The following is a 19,087-nucleotide window of genomic DNA, read 5'->3' on the forward strand; positions in this document are numbered from 1 at the left end:
GGACACCTTTATGTTGGTATGAGTCCGGTGAGAGTGCTGTAGTTGGACCGGAGATTGTTCAGCAAACTACAGAAAAGATTAAGATGATTCAGGATAAGATGAGAATTGCTCAAAGTCGTCAGAAGAGTTATCATGATAAGAGGAGGAAGTCACTTGAGTTTCAAGAGGGAGACCATGTGTTTCTTCGTGTTACTCCGATAACCGGTGTTGGTCGAGCTTTGAAGTCGAAGAAGTTGACACCTCGATTTATTGGTCCTTATCAGATTTTGGAGAGGATAGGAGAGGTAGCCTATCGTATCGCTTTACCGCCGTCGCTTGCGAATTTGCGTGATGTTTTTCATGTGTCTCAGTTGAGGAGATACATTCATGATCCGTCGCATGTTGTCCAAGTAGATGATGTACAGGTGAGAGATAACCTGACTGTTGAAACATCACCTATGAGGATTGAGGATCGAGAGTTGAAGCAGTTGCGGGGTAAAGAGATTGCCTTGGTGAAGGTAGCTTGGGGAGGACCAGCAGGTGGCAATGTGACTTGGGAACTTGAGAGCCAAATGAAGGAGTCTTATCCGGAGTTGTTCGTTTGAGGTATGTTTTCGAGGACGAAAACTCTTTTAGTGGGGGAGAGTTGTAACACCCCGATAATAATATAATAATTATTTAAATTAAGTTAATAATATATTTATTGATTTAATTAAATAATTGAATTATTATTATTATTATTTTGGAATAATAATTATTGGGATAATTATTTAGTGGAATAATATTATTGGAGTATATAAGTTGGAATAATAAAAAGTCCCAATTTTTGGAAAAAGGTTTTCACGTGAAAAGGGAAAAGAGGCAGAAAGGGCAAAAGGCAGAGCAAGAGAAGAGGAGGAGCTTGAAGCTGCGGAATTTGCCGGATTACTCAGGTAAGGGGGGTTTATCATCGATTAACGGGTATTATGGGATGATATGTACTGGGTAGTAATAGACCATTGTTTTACCTCTGATTGGATGATATATGTTGAATTTGTGAACTTTTGAGATGAACGAAAATTTGGATTATAATTGACGAAATTCGTAGGAATTAGAGGTAGAAAGGTTAGAAATTTGTGAAATCGAAAGTGTATGATTCGTGTTAGATGATATGAATGAATTGTGTGTGAAATTTGGACTGTAGAAGGTTGAATTGGATAGGTCTCGTAGCAGAGAAAGCCATTGCAGATCTGAGAGCTTTGGTCTCTGGTCATACGCGTATGGCCCTAGGCAATACGCGTATGAGATGTTGGTACGCGTATGGGGGGAAGCCTTACGCGTATGGGTGGAAAAGATGGCATTTTGAACGTGAATTGGTCTCTGTTGGTACGCGTAATGGGAAGTTGTTACGCGTAGCGTACGCGTATGGGATAGGTGGTACGCGTATGAGTTGGGCGAGGAAATGCGCAATACGCGTAAGAGAGTAGGCATTACGCGTATGGAGTTGGCCAGGTTTGGGCAATACGCGTATGGCATGGACAGTACGCGTATGGGCAGAGTTGGGATTTTCCTGAACTGTTGTTGTGCAGTTTTTGGTTGTTTAGGCTGAGTGATGTACTTAGCTGAGATATGATGTTGTAGGGATCATTTCCCGTTGTTTTGAGTGGTATAGGTATTAGTAGAGCGGGCTAATACTGTGGTTGATTATGTGGCATGATATGATGTGCTTTTGTGATTAATTATGTTGATAATGTGTGATGGTATACATGATGATGTGAATGTATACGTTTGTGAATAGACTGTATTATGGCTTAGAGTGTGAGCATGTGTCTATTCTTGATTGTTGTTGATGTTGCATTGCTAGATGATTAGCATGCATGTTGTGGCCCATTTGGGGTGGTAGCTAATTCCCATGGTGAGGAATTAGTGAGTAAATCATTTTGATTGTTGTTGTTGATGTTTGCATGCTAGGTGATTAGCGTGCATTTCATGGCCCATTTGGGGTGGTAGCTAATTCCCATGGTGAGGAATTAGTGAGTGAGTCACTATGTCTCAAATGAGTGGGACTAGTGAGCTTGGTAGCCGTGCCTGGATTTGGACGGTGAGGTTGAACTATATGTTCACAAGTAGTCGGTACCGCATGCATAGAGTCTCATTGCATAATGAATGTATGGCATATAATATGAATGGATGTATTCCAGTATTACATGTGTATTGTGTGTTGTGTTATTGATGTTGAATATGGTTGAGAATCTACTGTTGAGTATGATATTTGAACGAATATTGCTGTTGCTGAATGCGTAGTCTGATTAGGGTGAATTAATGTGTTAATTACTTGGCATTACATATTGTTCTATAATGCTTATTATATTGATTGAGGAACTCACCCTTACACCTATTTTTCAGGTAACGAGAAATGAGTTGAGTAGAAGCAATTGCTTGGAGTCTAGAGTAGTTCTTACGGGTCATGCTCTGATAGATGTAACATCGGGAGGGAATGTTTTAATTAATTTGATATTGTTTGTTGATTGATTTACATGTATAGTGTTACATGTTTTACATTGATGTTGAATTGATTCCGCTGCGAATTATGCAAAAGACCTTATTTTGATTTAAATAAATGAGCATGACAGGAGATTTTAATGATTTTTATGAAATGATTGTGTGACACCCTTCAGGGCATAATTACTCTGATGAAAATATTGTTATTTTAAGTATAATAATTTGGGGTATTTAGAAGGGTGTTACAAGTGGCATTTTTTTGGCATTTTATTTCTTTTAGTTATATTATTTTTCTTTTAGCATTTTTTATTCTTTTAGTATTTTGTTAATATCCTTTTTTGTTATGTTTATGCTTCATTATTTTTCATAGTTTCATTATCATAGATTTGTTGTCTATTAAGTTCATCATGCATGCAAAACCATTTTTTAAACTTATAAAAATCATACTTTTCTCGATTTAATATCGAGCCCTTTTTTCACACCCTCGTAAGTCGATTGCTTTTTAAGCATCGCCGTCAACCTCACATAGCTTACTCTTGGGCTTCCTTACAATGAGACATGTCCCTTGCACTTACACTCATACATTGTTTAATACTTCATTATTTCATTCTTCGATCATTTGATTCGATTATATACTTGTTTATATCTTAATTGTTTGATTAACTGTGGCCTACTTGTATGGTGTATGAGGCATGTATTATTATTGTTTGTTTGCCATGAACAACTCCCATTCATAACAAATGTACCCCTCTCCCATGAAATGTATAAAAATTACTCTTTCATTCTTTATTCACCTGTTAATACAAGAATTAAAATGAACATTCGATAACCATTTCAAAACAAGATCAAAACCTCGATCCAACGTCGAGTAATCATTTTTCAAAACCTAACAGAACCAGCACGTATTCATCCACCCTTTTGTAAGTCGATTGCTTTATGCATCGCCATCAACCTTGTAAGTCGATTGCTTTACGCATCGCCATCAACCTTGTAAGTCGATTGCTTCATGCATCGCCATCTACCCTTATCCCTAACACTTCTCCTTGCTCCACTCGTCAACTCTTGTTCCGATTAGGTAGCACCCATTAGATAGAACCCTTTGTATGATAACATAGGTAGGATTCCCTTATTCTTTTGCATGCTAACATTAGGTAGATATTCCCATCTGTAAATCCTAACACTTAAGTACATATTGCATGACAACTCTAGGGCAGAGCTTCCCCCACTTCTAGACCTTTCCGAGCGTCTCCGATCTTGTGGCATGTAGTCCGTCCTATTGCAAAGAGGTAACTGCCTAAGACTCGATTCAGCGAGCTGCGACACCTACTGCTAGAACGTGAACACATTGCCCACTCTCCTTTGACACAACTGGTGTCCTCCTTTCTAAGTCCATATTCAGATGGCAACCCCTATGAAGGGGAACTACGTCGCTCTGATTCTCATACCAGATGAGGTACGTAGGCAGGAGACCGTGCGAGGTCTCTCCGGGCCCTTTTTTCTTTTTCAACCTTTGTGTCTCAACCCCCTTGTGTGTGTTGTTGTGTGCTTGGAAGCTGATATGAGTCCATCGAGTGGCATTCGGGTTCCAGTGTGGGTTTGTTTTTGGTCCGGATGCTGATGTAAGTCCAGTGATTGGCAGTCGGGCTCCACGTTTGCCTCTTTGTGTGTGTTTTGGTTCGGATGCTGATGTAAGTCCAGTGATTGGCAGTCAGGCTCCGCGTTTGCCTGTGTTTGTTTGTGTGCGTGTTAGCCGAACTACGTCAACTCTGATTCTCATGTTCAGATGAGATACGTAGGCACAAGATGCGAGGTCTTGCCGAGTTTGACTAACGACTAACAACTAATCCTTGTTTGTCTTCGCCCTCGTTGCGATCCTTTCTCTCGCCCTCGTTGCGATCGAGACCTTCCTTTTCTCTTGCCCTAGTTGCAATCGAGACCCTTACTCTCGTAGTTAGCCGAACTACATTATGCTCTGATTCTCATTCCAGATGAGATATGTAGGCATAAGGCGTGATGCCTTGGCGAGCACACATCTCTTTCACCCATAGGTAGTCGAGCTACGAAGACTCTGATTCTCATATTCAGATGAGATACGTATGCAATGGATGCGATATCTGTGCGAGTCATTTTTCTCTTGACCCTTTTAGTAAATAGTACATTAGATAAACACACACCCTTTAGACAAGAACAATAAGAGTGGATCCCGTAGAGTACTACGGATGCGTAGGGGTGCTAATACCTTCCCTTCGCATAATCGACTCCCGAACCCAAGATTTGGTTGCGAGACCTTGTCTTTTCCTTTCCTTTCTCCAGGTTTACTTCGAGCGATTCCTTTCCCTCCTTTGGGATAAATAACGCACAGTGGCGACTCTTCTGTCATCTTTTTCTTCGCCGGTTGTTTTTTCGCATACCGTGTATTTTTCGGGTTGCGACAATATATATATATATATATATATATATATATATATATATATATATATATATATATATATATATATATATATATATGTGTGTGTGTGTGTGTGATGGCGCATGCATGTTGTCGCATTACGCGAAAAACCGGCGGGAAAACAAGAACAATAGAGCCGCCACCGTGCGTTATTTATCCCAAAAGAGGGAAAGGAAATGCTCAGAGTAAACCTGGAAAAAGCATGGTCTCGCGACCAAAGAGAATGGGATCGGGAGTCAGTTATGCGAAGGGAAGGTATTAGCACCCCTACGCATCCGTCGTACTCGACGGGATCCACGCACAATAGGAAGGAAAATGGTTGCTAAAACACTTCTCAAACATACACACATACTGGCTGAAAGAAACACAAGAAAACAGACGAGACTGACTCGGCAGGACATCGCGTCCTGGGCCTACTTAGTCTATCAGGCATAGATATCAGAGTCTAAGTAGTTCGGACTGGGGAGACGACACATGCTCGCTAGGATGTCGCATCCTATACATACGTATCTCCTTTGGACGAAGGAGAATCAGAGCATTCGTAGCTCGGCTAACACGCACACAAACCAACACAGGCAAAGGCAAACATGGAGCCTGAATGCCAATCACTGGACTTACATCAGCATCCGAACCAAAAACACACACAAGGAGGCAAATGTGGAGCCTGAATGCCAATCACTGGACTTAAATCAGCATCCGAACCAATCAAACCCACACTGGAACCCGAACGCCATTCGATGGAATTACATCAGCTTCCAAGCACACAACAACACAAAACAAAGACACAGGCGCCCGGAGAGATCTGCTCATCTCCTGCCTACGTACCTCATCTGGTATGAGGATCAGGGCGACGTAGTTCCCCTACGAAGGGACACAAGGCTAGCCTAACCAGATAACAGAGGGAGACACAACTAGGGAGACTACGACTCGAGCCTAGATGTTATCATGCAAAATCATCCCTAAGTTAAGGTTGCTACCTATCTCACACAGGAAGTGAGCTAAACCTAAACATGACTTGCACAGGAAGCAAGCCACACTAACCTGACTAGAAAGCACAAGCAATCAATCTAAAGCACACAGCATGCACACACTATATACACAACAAGTGGGGCTCAAACAAAGGTGAAGTCTTAGTTTAGGGGTCATATCAACCTCAACAAACAGACACTGTAATCGGGTGAGAGTTGCTCTTAACCTTGACATTGAGGGTCAAGGTGAAGCAGATGAAAGGATATGAGGGGTGTGCCTCATTGCTTCTATCTCTGGTCAGAGAGAGCATCAGACAAAGGAGCGTGGGTCCAGAATGAGGGAACCCTTCTACGCTCAAGACACAGACACAACTGTACACTATACAAGATCTTGGGTTTGTGTCCCAATGCATCAAACACAAGCAGTGTGAGCAGAGGGACGACTCAACAGAATAGCGGGGGATAGATTGCATATCCCTTGGGTTCCGCCAATTTTCCTTTATGAAGGACTTCCCTGCTTAGCACAATAATAAACAAACACAAACATTGCCCCGAAAGAGGGACTTCAGACAGTTGCCTGGCTAAATAACAAGCCAGGTCTTCCAGACTACATGGAGACAAGAATATTATACCTCAATGAAAATTGCTTATCAAGCAAAGCAAAGCAATCTTAGCAACTATGGTACCTGGAATCAATCAAACACAATCAGTAAACTAATCACAAGACCAAAACAGCAAATGGTTCACAGTTAACTATATATAGACAAACACAAGCCGATGCACAAAGGTGCAAGCTATTAAGGCTCAAACTCAAGTGTCAAACCCTGCAAAAAAAAGTCAAAATCAGCTATATACAATCCACAAGTCAACTCCAATGGAGGCACACCATCAAGCATAGGCCATTTGTGCTATTAACCTGAAACAAATCTCAAATGTGAGAGCACAAGACCACTAGTCCAAGACTAGGGTCCAAAGAGATGAAAAATTTGAAACAGCAAGTAAAAATTGGTCAAAACCAAGGTAATTCAATTAATAAGAGGATCCAATTGGCCTCACATCCAAACTATGCACTAATTTCAATTTATGCACAATTTAACTCAAAGTAAGCAAATATGAACCACAAATGAGTAAACAGAATGAGTACATCCAAACAAATATCAAAACAGCTCAACAAATTCCACAAAAATTCTATTCTAAACAGGACATATTCAATGAGTAGCATATCAAATTTCATGTAATTTGGACTAGTGGAAGTAGGGGAATTAAATTCAACATGTCATGGCATGCAAAAAACACCCTAAACTAGGTCACAAAATGTTCATTAACTTCAATCAATTGTAAAACAGTGAGAACAAATGAGAAATGAATGGGACCAAGGCCAAAGTGAACTCAAACATGTTAGGAATCACTCCATCAAATTTCACATTCATATGATATGGTATGAGCATTTCACAAGACATGAAAGTCAATCACTCAAGCAAAACCCAAAAAATGCTAAACAGAAATCAAAAATGCCCATCAAATAGGAAATGGCTCAACAATTCCTACAAAAATTCATGGCAAAACTAGACATGCAGAGGAGATCACATGCAAAATTTGAGGTCAATTGGCAAAGCAGAGGCATATCAAATAAAATCATGAAATTGACCTAACCTAGTGTGACACAAATTGTCACACTCAACTTGTACACATCATAACTTGCAAACCATAAATCCAAAATTCACAAACTATACATCAAAACCTCCAGCAATTAGTCAACAACAAGCATGTGAAATTTCATTTAATTTGGATAATGTGTGAGTATTTCATGAATTAAATGGTGAAACATACACAAAAAGCACACAAGTCAAAGATCAATATGCAAAGTCAAAAATTCACCAAGCACAACTTGGACTACCATGCCTATAAAAAACTAGAGACAATTTGGAATCTAACACAAAATTCCCACTAAATTTGGACTAAAATTGAATTTGTTTGGATTTTTTGAAGTTTTATGAAATATTGAAATATTTATTTAAAATGGATTATGAAATGAATTAAGTCTGTGGCATTTTCGTAATAATCCTCAGCCATGCCAAAAACGCAGCCGTATCACTTAAAACGCTGGCAGCTTCCTATTCGCTGGATTCGGAGGGAAACACCAAATTTGAATGCGCGGCCATGGCAGTGGATCAAATAGCGAAATTTTCCAGAAAATTAGATGTTCTTCGCTGTTCCTCGCGTTCATCCTCTCCAGAATTCGGTTATGCTCAAATCTCAACCAAAATACACAAACTCTATATGGATAGAAAGGTCTAAGCATGTACATTCCAAATATCATGATGAAATCGTCCAGAAATTCACGTACGAAGCGAATCGATTGAAAGAAGTTTTTGCATCTAAACTTGAATCCAAGATTTCTCAGCCAATACACCACGAAAATACATGATACAAGCTTTATGCTACTTTACAATGAATACTCTACCAAATCCCTATCCTAATTCAAGCAATGGTGAAGTTTGATTTCCAACCTTTAATGGTGGCAGTTGATGAATTTGTGCTCGTTTTGCTTGGGATGATGAAAACAGATGCAGTTCACTGGCGCAGGAAGAATATGCAAGTGGAAATCCAGCTCAACAACGCTCCAAGTTCTTGAATTCTCCGACTGTTGTGCCTTTGATCAACTTGGACAGTGCGATTTTGATGGATCTTTTTGCTCCAATGCTTGCAACAGTTCCTTGGATCTACCTGCAGATGAAGATTCAACTACCAAAAGCCACAAAGGTTGACGAATTCTTGATGAAAAAATGAAAAAAAGTGAAAGTTCAAAGGGGAAAAAAGTGAGAGAATTGTGAAATTTTTCTGTTTGGATCTTGAAAAATGATTAGTGATTACTGAAAACAGTTACAATTAGCAATATATACCAATGCCTTAATCACAAATTAATCCAAATTAGCAAAATGGAAGGATTAGTGTTAAGTGCAATTTTCAAGCTTTGGCCAAAATGCCCTTTCTTAAACCAGTCCACATATCAGTCTAAACTCAATTCACACAAGTCAAAAATGCCATTTGGAAGGTGTTGCAAAAAGTCCCATGCCAAAATTCCATGTATTTTGAGATTTGGACCATTTTGCCCTTGGTTTTTAATTATTGCACTTGAAAATTGACCTTTTTATGTGAAGACTTTTGGCAAAATGTGATGATGGATTATGAAATTACACATCAAATATGGTTTTCTCAAAGAAAAACCATCCAATTTGGCCATTCCATGTGAAAGTTATGGCACTTTGATTTTGGGCATTTTTGGAAAATGAATGGATCATATCTTGCCAACCACACATGGGAATTTCAAGTTCTTGGACTTTTTGGAATGGTGAGATCAAGATCTTCAACTTTCATGTTGGGCAAAATTCCATTTGAAGCTTTTATGATGAAGTAACTTTGGGGAGAAAAACTTTCCATTTTGGGCAGCTGAAATTACAGGTCACCTGCCATTTTAGGAAACTTCTTGTCTGACCTCCAATTCTTCAACCTTGGTCTTTGATATGTCAAATGAGACTTATATGGACATGAATGAGGCCTTTCAAACCATCTCACACCTTCCAATCCATAAAATCAGGCACAGTTGACCACAGTTGACCACAGTTGACTTTCTATGGTTTCTGAAGAAATTCAGCTTGACTGTTGAGCTTTGATCATCCAATCTTTGGCCAAACCACTTCACAATGATCCTTAGACCATATGAACTTGATAAATCAACCCTAGGGCTTTGTCTCAATGGAAATGGCACATGCTTGCTTGTTTGACTGATTCTCCTGACCAGTTTGACCTAATTTGTCAGTGGGCTTGCACTTGGGCAAATGGACAATGCAATGTTATGCAGTGGACCATGTTATGTTAATGACCTAATATGAAATGCATATACAAATGGTAGGGTGCAAATTTGAGGTGCTACAACTGCCCCTATTCAATCAACTGGGAACCCGAACGGATGAGAGCAACGACTGTCAGACTTTAAGGGTAAACAGGGATTGAATACCAAGAACCGTAGAATTTGCACACTGCTGGGAATTTTTCGTTTTTCTTCTTTCAAAAGCACAACCACATCCAGACATCTCAACACGATGAATGGGAACAGAAATCTCAACTAGATGCCAGCGGACAACTAGGAAAAACTCAACGTTTACCAAGACCAACGGAGAGGTAAATCAACTCTACTGGGGATAACCAGGAAAGGATACAACCATACGTCAGCGGACGTAATGGGAAAAACTCAACGTTTACCGAAACCAACGGAGAGGTGAATCAGCTGGGACGACCCCGAAAAACTCGACGTTTACCAAAACCAACGGAGAGGTAACCAGACATTAATGAATGAACTGGGAATACTCGACCAGACGTCATCGGACAAAAGGGAGACGCTCGACGTTTATCGACACCAACGGAGAAGGAGACCAGACATCATCGGATGAATGGGAAGACTCGACCAGACATCATAGGACGACAGGGAGAAGCTCGACGTTTATCGACACCAACGGAGAAGGAGACCAGACATCATCGGATGAATGGGAAGACTCGACCAGACGTCATAGGACGAAAGGGAGAAGCTCGACGTTTATCGACACCAACGGAGAAGGAGAAAACTCAACCAGACGCCAACGGACGAAAGGGAGACTCGACCAGACGTCATCGGACGAAAGGGAGAAGCTCGACGTTTATCGACACCAACGGAGAAGGAGAAAGCCACTTCACGAGGGAAAGGCACCACAATCAGAAACCGAATAGGACGTCTACTGGGGATTCTGGTTGGGAATCAACCAGACATTAATGAATGACTGGGAATAGGGTATACAATTAGACGTCATCGGACGAATGAGAAAAACTCAACGTTTATCGAAACCAACGGAGAGGTAAATCCGCATGGGGAAGGGCACAACTAGACATCATAGGACGACTGGGAAAAACTCGACGTTTATCGACCCCAACGGAGAGGAGGATACTGCATGGGGAATCATCTGGTATTACCAAATAATCTACAGGGAATAACAACTAGACGTCAACGGACGCATAGGAAAAACTCGACGTTTATCGTCACCAACGGAGAGGAGGACTCTTCTGGGGAGAGCGAACACAACCAAATCATCAATGGATGATCGGGAAAAACTCGACGTTTATCGACACCAACGGAGAGGAGGACTCTTCTAGGGAGAGTGAACACAACCAAATCATCAATGGATGATCGGGAAAAAGTCGACTTTTATCGACACCAACGGAGAGGAGAACTCTGAGGGGAACCATCTGGTACTACCAAACGATCTGTAAGGAATAAGCAACTAGACGTCATCGGACGACTAGGAAAAACTCGACGTTTATCGACACCAACGGAGAGGAGGACTCTTCTAGGGAGAGTGAACACAACCAAATCATCAATGGATGATCGGGAAAAACTCGACGTTTATCGACACCAACGGAGAGGAGAACTCTTCTAGGGAGAGTGAACACAACCAAATCATCAATGGATGATCGGGAAAAACTCGACGTTTATCGACACCAACGGAGAGGAGGACTCTTCACTAGGGAAGGAGGACGACGTTACGAACATCGAAAGATGATGTTGACTGACATCAAAAAAGACCAGACACTTACGCATGACTGGGAAAGCACCGAAAGATGGTGTTTACCGACACCAAAGAAACAACACACGCGGGTGCTGACAGGATAATGACATCTGCATGTGTCAAGGCAAGGCTACACACTTGCAGGGGATCTCACTGGGGATCAAGGTCACAACAGCGAGCAGACAGGAAGGAACACCAAGGATGCCGGGTTGTAGGCAGAAAACAGGTGACCGACCACAGCGTGAACTGGTTTGTGTTCCAAAACACTCAACATCCTGAAGAGGGCTAGCAAAGCAGTCTTGCTAGAGGATGGACATCCGATTCCACAAGGAATATGAATCTTACTCGACTGGGGAGGACGACTTCGACCCAAGAGCGCATGAGACATATTATCTATAGCCATCAAAACGTAGATAATAGACTCGCATGGAAGATTATCCATAACCGGGTTACAGGTTGTTAAATGGATAAATCGACCGAAAAGAAAGGCATCAGGGTACCAGGACTAGATATGCAAAAGATGACCAATCAGAGGATAAAGTTGCTAACTCGGAGCAAATACCCAAAGGGAAGGGGAAGACCCACTGGGGACAATACTGCTTGATCAAGGCCAGTATCCAAGAGGGGAAAGGAATATCAATACCGTAAACTGGGTACTCATAACTGCAAAGAGGGTATTACATCTACCAGTTAGTGGGTAGAAGACCGCAGAAAAGTAACCAGTCATCGATAGGATGAGCACGAAGGGTTAACTCCACCAAGGGGAAGAAAGTGGGATTTTACAACTACCAGCAGTAGGCAGAAAACCACAAAGATAGGACTTACAACTACCGGTTTGTAGGTAGAGGCCAACAAACAATCTGGTGAGGGACAGAGTGAGAACAAAGGATTTACAACTACCGGGTAGTAGGTAGAAAACCACAACAATAGGACTTACAACTACCAGTAGTAAGGTAGAGGCCCATAAATTCCGCTGAGGATGAGATGAATGAGTGCCGGTTAGTGAGCAACTATTCATTTATGCCCCAGGGAAACACAAGAGACAGCCACAAGGAAGCCAATTCATGATCGATCCGAAAAGGCAAACTGAATCAAGACATCCTAATGAGGAACAAACTCAATAGGGAAAACCCATCCCAAGGGGAGGGAACGGAAGCAACCGTCATCCACGAGGATATAACTCAGTGGGGAGCGCAGAAGGAAATGACAGACACTCTCTGCTTAAGGGGTTAACTCTACATGGAGAGATCAGACACACCCACATCTGCTAGGGGAATGGATCCAGGCTTGCAAGATGCTGCCAACTTCGGGGAGTAACAATGCTGGGGATACCCACTCGACTAAAGAGTCACTTGTTGGGGAAACACTTCTCTCAACCCTGCTGGGGGACCCAATTCTAAAATCGATCCAAGCGATGCTAAACTCTTTCCAACAATCCATTCTCGGTCACCACGGCTAAGGGCTAATGGATATGCTTGCAATGCAGATGCATGAGAGTTTCTTTTCAGCGCAATGCCCCATGATCATGGAAATGCTATGCACTAGTGATGCAATATGCTATGCTTATCTAAATGATGAATGCATAAAACACACGTCTCCTCCAGAGACAACACCGGGGAGCTCCAGGAACTGTGCTGAGGATTTACCACGTCCATTTCCACGCTGCTGGGGAAAGACAACCTTTGTTGGGGATGACCTCTATCGAACCTAATTTGCTTGGATATTACCCTGCTAAGGGAGGCAACCCATGCTTATCTCTACCGGGGATGGTTTGCCCCGAACCCTATCCGCTTGTGGACCTTGCTGAGGGAAAACCATCAACACAACCTTTGCTGGGAGGACAGCTTCAGCCTTGGAAAACAATCACAACTCCGCTGGGGATATGGTAACCTTCAGGCTTGCTGAGGAGGCACCGATCTCGAATCTGCTAGGGAGATGACCCTCTCAAACCCATTGGGGAAATACGACCTATCGGACACGGTCCGCCCTTCGATGCGTCGAACCCTAGTGTTCACCATCCCACTACGGTGTCGACTTTCCACTTTTGAGAACTCCCAAACTTATCTGGACTTTTCAGATTCATCACCTTATATTCCCGGCACCTCTGTACTTCACAAAGATCGAACTCCTGGGATTTATACAAACTTTCCAGTCCTCAGACTTTGAAGAGTCTTCTTGATTAACCCTCCAGGATCGTCGTCCTTCTTTCACCGTCTTTTCACTGTTCGTCTAACCACTTTGCCCCTAGTCGGATTATGTGGGGATCTCTTTTTCCAAAAGGCTTCATATCACAACCTGCCGGTGAATGAAGATATCTAACAGTATTTGCACAATAGATCGTCAGATAAAAGCGTGCTCCAGGCGTGCCCCATATTTCAACACCTAGGTCACTCAAACTTCCGAATAAGATTTCCAGATTTCAATCTTATAAACATGCATCTGAAGGGACCTCTATGTTTCAAAATGCAACTATTCTTATCAAAACGAACGGATGTTTTCGTAATCAAAGCGGTAATGAAAACAAAAACAAAACTATTTGACTGAACACGCATTTATTGACTGAAACAAAAAAGGATGGCTCAGAATTGAGCAACACACAGGAAGCAAACCCTGGAAAGAGGTGATTGCGCACAAAAGGAAAAATCTATCCTAATGGCAATGTGAAACCGTGATCTCATCGGGTTCCAACTCGGTTATACCCCATATGTCCTCAAGACTTTCTGCACTTTCGGCCTTCTGAACAAGACGCTTCTGATTCGATCTCAGTCGGAGACTAACTATGATGTCTTAACCAAAGCACAAACGATCATGCCAGACGCAGTTGTTCGTTTCAATCCCTCTTTTGCCTGGACCGCCCTTTCGGGTTTCAGTCCACCGGGATACCCTTTTTTGCCCAAGTCGCCCTTGTGGGGTTTTCGACTTGCCGGGTGTACAGTTTTTTTATTATCCCTAACTTTTGCCCGAACCTTTTCTCCCCTTTTTTTTTTGGTTCGCCGGGATGCCCCTTTTTTGCCTGGACTCTTTTATTCTTTTTGTCCAGCGGGTCTCTTTTTCACGAAGTATTTTCTAACTGCGTCCGCATCTGCAGGGGACGGAAAATCCTCGCCACTCATGGTCATCAGGAACAAAGCTCTGTCGGAGAAAGCTTTCTTGACCATGCTGGGGATTCATGACTGTATATCCACTTGCCCCACGATCGTCTCGAGGAGGAAGGATCCTTTTCAACACCAACTCTCTTACACGGTACGCACGAGGTCGCACTCTTCGGTCAACAACACGCTTCATTCACTGGGTACAACTGCCCCATGACAAGTAACTGTCAGCCTCTTTTCTCCTCGGTCAGGCTCAACGTGTCATACGGAGTCCTTATCCACTTATCCTTTTTCAAGTTTACGTCCAACGGGACCCCATGACAAAACCTGAGTCTCAAATGGTAGTACCACCCATATCTGAGTGAGAAAGGCATTGCCCCAGTAACCGTACGCATCGAGGTTCGGCACCCGGGATACAAACTTTGTGCTCAGCCACCGTCGTTGGTGCATTCAACAGTTATCGGGGAAGCACTAACTCATTTTCTTTAAACTCTCCCCCATCAGACATCAGAATCCGTTCGGATTCAGGGTCAGGCCCCTCCTCCGGGATCGGTCACTCTCAATCTTTCGATTTGAGCACCTCGAGATGTCCTCATCAGGGAACTCAGACTTCCTTGGTTGACAATCCTCAATGGGTTGCTGGACGAGATAATCATATAGTACTCCTCTTGATTGCTTTCTGGGAGGTATACCGAACATCGTATTCAATTGACGCCATTTGCCCTCTCGCAACCCGTCCGGTCCATGCTGTCTTTTCAAGCACATACTTGATTAGATCCATTTTGGACATCCACAAAGTGGTATGAATCAGCATACTGTCTCAGTCGGCGAGCAGCCTATGCCAAAGTACATCAAGTTTTCTCGAGCAGTGAGTGTATTGTTTCACAGTCGATAAACTTTTTGCTTAGGTAAATTGCATGCTCTTTTCGACAAGACTCGTCATGATGACCCAATACACACCTCATAGACCCTTCGAGGGTTGTCAAATACCAGATTAACGGAATCAGAGGTTCCTGCAACTTACTCTTTTTCCAATGCCCCTTGGCAATCATTATCCTACCTGACCGTTTGATCTCTTTTTGTTCAGGCGTTTCCTGCATTTTTTTATTTTTTTATTTTTTTTTCTTTTTTTTTCAGGATCGACCTCGATTCCTCTTATCTGCTCACAACAAGCCTCTGTAGCTTGACGGACAACACTCCATAAGTGCACTGATTTGGACTCAATAGTCCGGGTTGTCTCAGCCTGGTCAAACAACTTGATCAAGTCCACCGGACGCCCCTCTCTTGCTCGGGACTTTGTCATCATGTCCTCAACATGGCGTTTGCTTTCACGATGAATCATATCATGAAACAAAGTCACTGTAGCCCTTTGATCCGTGGTACCGGCCTCCTTCTTCACCTTATAACAAGAAGGTACTCTTTGGTGTGATGGGCATTGTTTACTCCATATCATCTGGCGACAATTCCACTTGATTTTGGCCAGAAAGCCATCCATGAAGGTAAACACCGAGAACTGAGCAATATTATCAACCAATACATCACTATGAAGTACCGGGAACTTATCTCTCGAACTAGCTCTATTCATGTCTCGACAGTCCACACACGTTCTCATCTTTCAGCACCGGTTTCTGCTTCACTGGAGGACAGTCGTGACCTTCTCCTCGCGCGGTTGAATCACCTTCTCCTCTTGTTTCAACAACCTGGCTAATTCCAGCAGATCACAATCTTCTTCGCCTTCTTCTTCGGCATGATAGATCGGATTGTCGAAGTCATACAGAGGTGTAACCGAATTGTTATCAATGAGATCAGGAGAATGGTTACGTTTGTGGTTGGTACCAAATGAATCAAAAGGAAAGAGAATAAAAACATTGCCGTTTTTATTTTTTTATTTTTTTTTAAAACTGCAAAAAGTGGAAAACAGGGAACACCGCTTTTAATCACAAAACATCCATTTATTACTGATGCAAAATGTTGCACAATGAAACACATGAGATGGCCCTTACAATGGACCATTACGTTTCGGGCAAAACGTATGGCTTTCATGCAAACAAAATTGAAACACAGAAATATTATTCTTCCGGATGGGTAACAGTGGCGATCTTGGAGGCTTTCCAATTCTCTGGTATGCACGATTTTATCCACGCCTCGAGCTCGCGGTCTCGGTCGGTCTCTTCACTCACTGAACGAGCATGATCAGAATCCAGCATTCCTGCACTGACAAAGATGTACGGCGGACGACGTCCTCTGCCTGGTCTAGACGACTCGTGATCTGGATAGCCAATCCCGAACATGTCTGCCTTTACCACTATGTCAATGATCCTGCCCCAGCCTCGGGCCTCTTTGTTCTTCACCACCTCTAGAGCTTGTTTATAAGAAGAAATGGACAGCTTCTTCTCTTTCTCAACAACAGCATTCTCCACCTTGATGGTTTTGATTGCTTGACTGGGCATTTCAGATTTTTCACTGTCCATTTCCCCTTCCTTCATCCCCTGGGTCGTATCTTTCATTCCTATACACCCCTCTGTGGCAATGGCAGCACAACAATCATCAACAACAGGGAAAGCTCCATCCTGTACCAGAGGTTTTGGGACCACGGCCATTGGAACCTTTAACTGATCTTCCTCAGTCACCCCCATTCCTCTCTTGACCTTTTTCACCATCTTCATCTTTACAGGACCCCTCCTGGGTACAGGGTTGACATCCTCATCCATGATCTGTGCCATGCTGATGGTCTTGGGGTCTACCATGTCCTGGACGACATGCTTGAAAGCCCTACAACCCTCAACACTGTGTCCGGGTGCCTCAGAATGGAACTCGCACCTGGCATTCTCATCATAGTGTGCATGCCTCTTCTGTTGTGCTATGGGAATCAAAATCCTTGGCCGGACTAACCCTAAATCCCTCAATCTCCTGAACAGAAGGGTGTAGGTCACAGGTGGTTCCTCAAACTGACGCTCCTCCTTTTTCTTCTTCACCTGGCTCCTAGCTCTCGGTGCCTTTTGTTGAGGTGGTGGTTGTTGCGGTGGTACAAGTGGATTACCAACAGGGGCGGTTACAGCAGCAACATAAGGGTGATAACGATCCTTACCACGTTCCTTCTTTACTGGCACACCACTTGAGTCAACCTCTTTTTTGAGCAGGCCACCGCCAGAGGGTTCCTTTGCTACAGAGTCAGAGGGATTTGTCACTTCGGATGATGGAGCTTTTCCTTGAACTTTCTCCACCATCAGCCACTTCTCAATCTTTTCCAATCTCTCAGCCATGGCTTTCTACCCCAAGGCAAGCCCTTGCACAATACTGAACAAATCCCTCACCATCTCTTTCAGTTCAAGGATGTCAGTGTTGGGAAGATCCATCAGTTTGGATTTGTTGCCCCTAGCAGGATATCTGAGCAAACGAGCTATGCGCACCGGTTGACACCTACAAAACAGCAAATGGGTTAGTATGACTCACACATGCAATGTCTGTCCGTACTAGGAATATTCTGTCCTTTGATTCCGGTTTCATCGAGACAGATAAAATTTATTAACAGCATTCTGACATCTGGATGTCTCTCAACCTGAGTCTCAATTAAAAATAATGGACCCTGAGCACGGACAGACATGAGTTGAATGCAGACGAATGTGAAATGATATGATGCAAATGCATGAATGCAGGCCACTGTGCCACCAAGTCATCTGTAGACCCAATAAGTCTCTGAACCAGTCACAGTCAACTGAGTCACCACAAATCCGACTTGGGGAAGTTCCGAAGTAAACGGAACCGGAGGTTACATCATCATCATCACAGGAATATCCGCTGAACGGATGACAGCCAGATCCTCTGAACAGGTACTCTCAAATTCGACCCGGGGATCCGAAATAAACGGAACCCGCTGATAAACCACGGACAGAACTTCGGCGTCCCAGAAATAAATGTCCATAATTCACAGTCACCATCAGTACCCAGAGTCACCAACAAGTCACCAACAAGTCAGCAACTGTACCTGTAAAAATGATCCCCTCCCACTCACGGGTGTCATCTGGGCCAGGGTAAGGTCGAGAGAAACGCAGGATAAACAACCCTTTCAAGAATATCATCCTGTGCACACCAGATGTATGCACCGATAATACCCCATCAGAGTCTGAACTGCTCGTGATATCAATGTTCCGCTAAGTGGCGCATACCACCCGCTTCCCATGAATCACTCTATTCCTAGGTTTCCTAGATTTCACTCATAGCCTGGGTATTGGGCCTTTTACCTCGAGTAACTCCCACCCCAAACAGAGAAACACAGCCAGCACAGCAGATGAATATGAATGAATGCAAACATCAATGCACACATTAAATGCAAACAGTAAATGAAATGAATGCAATACATAACAGCACAAAGTGTAACACCCTTCTAAAATACCCCAAATATTTAATAACAGCAACAAGTATATATCAGAGTAAATACACAAAACAAGGGTGTCACATCTTCGAAAATAACATCTGTCATGCTCTTTTGTTATATCAACCATAAAAGATTTCAAAACTACG

The sequence above is a fragment of the Lathyrus oleraceus genome, chromosome 1, assembly GCF_024323335.1.
Source record: "Lathyrus oleraceus cultivar Zhongwan6 chromosome 1, CAAS_Psat_ZW6_1.0, whole genome shotgun sequence".
NCBI classification, from domain to species: Eukaryota; Viridiplantae; Streptophyta; class Magnoliopsida; order Fabales; family Fabaceae; genus Lathyrus; species Lathyrus oleraceus.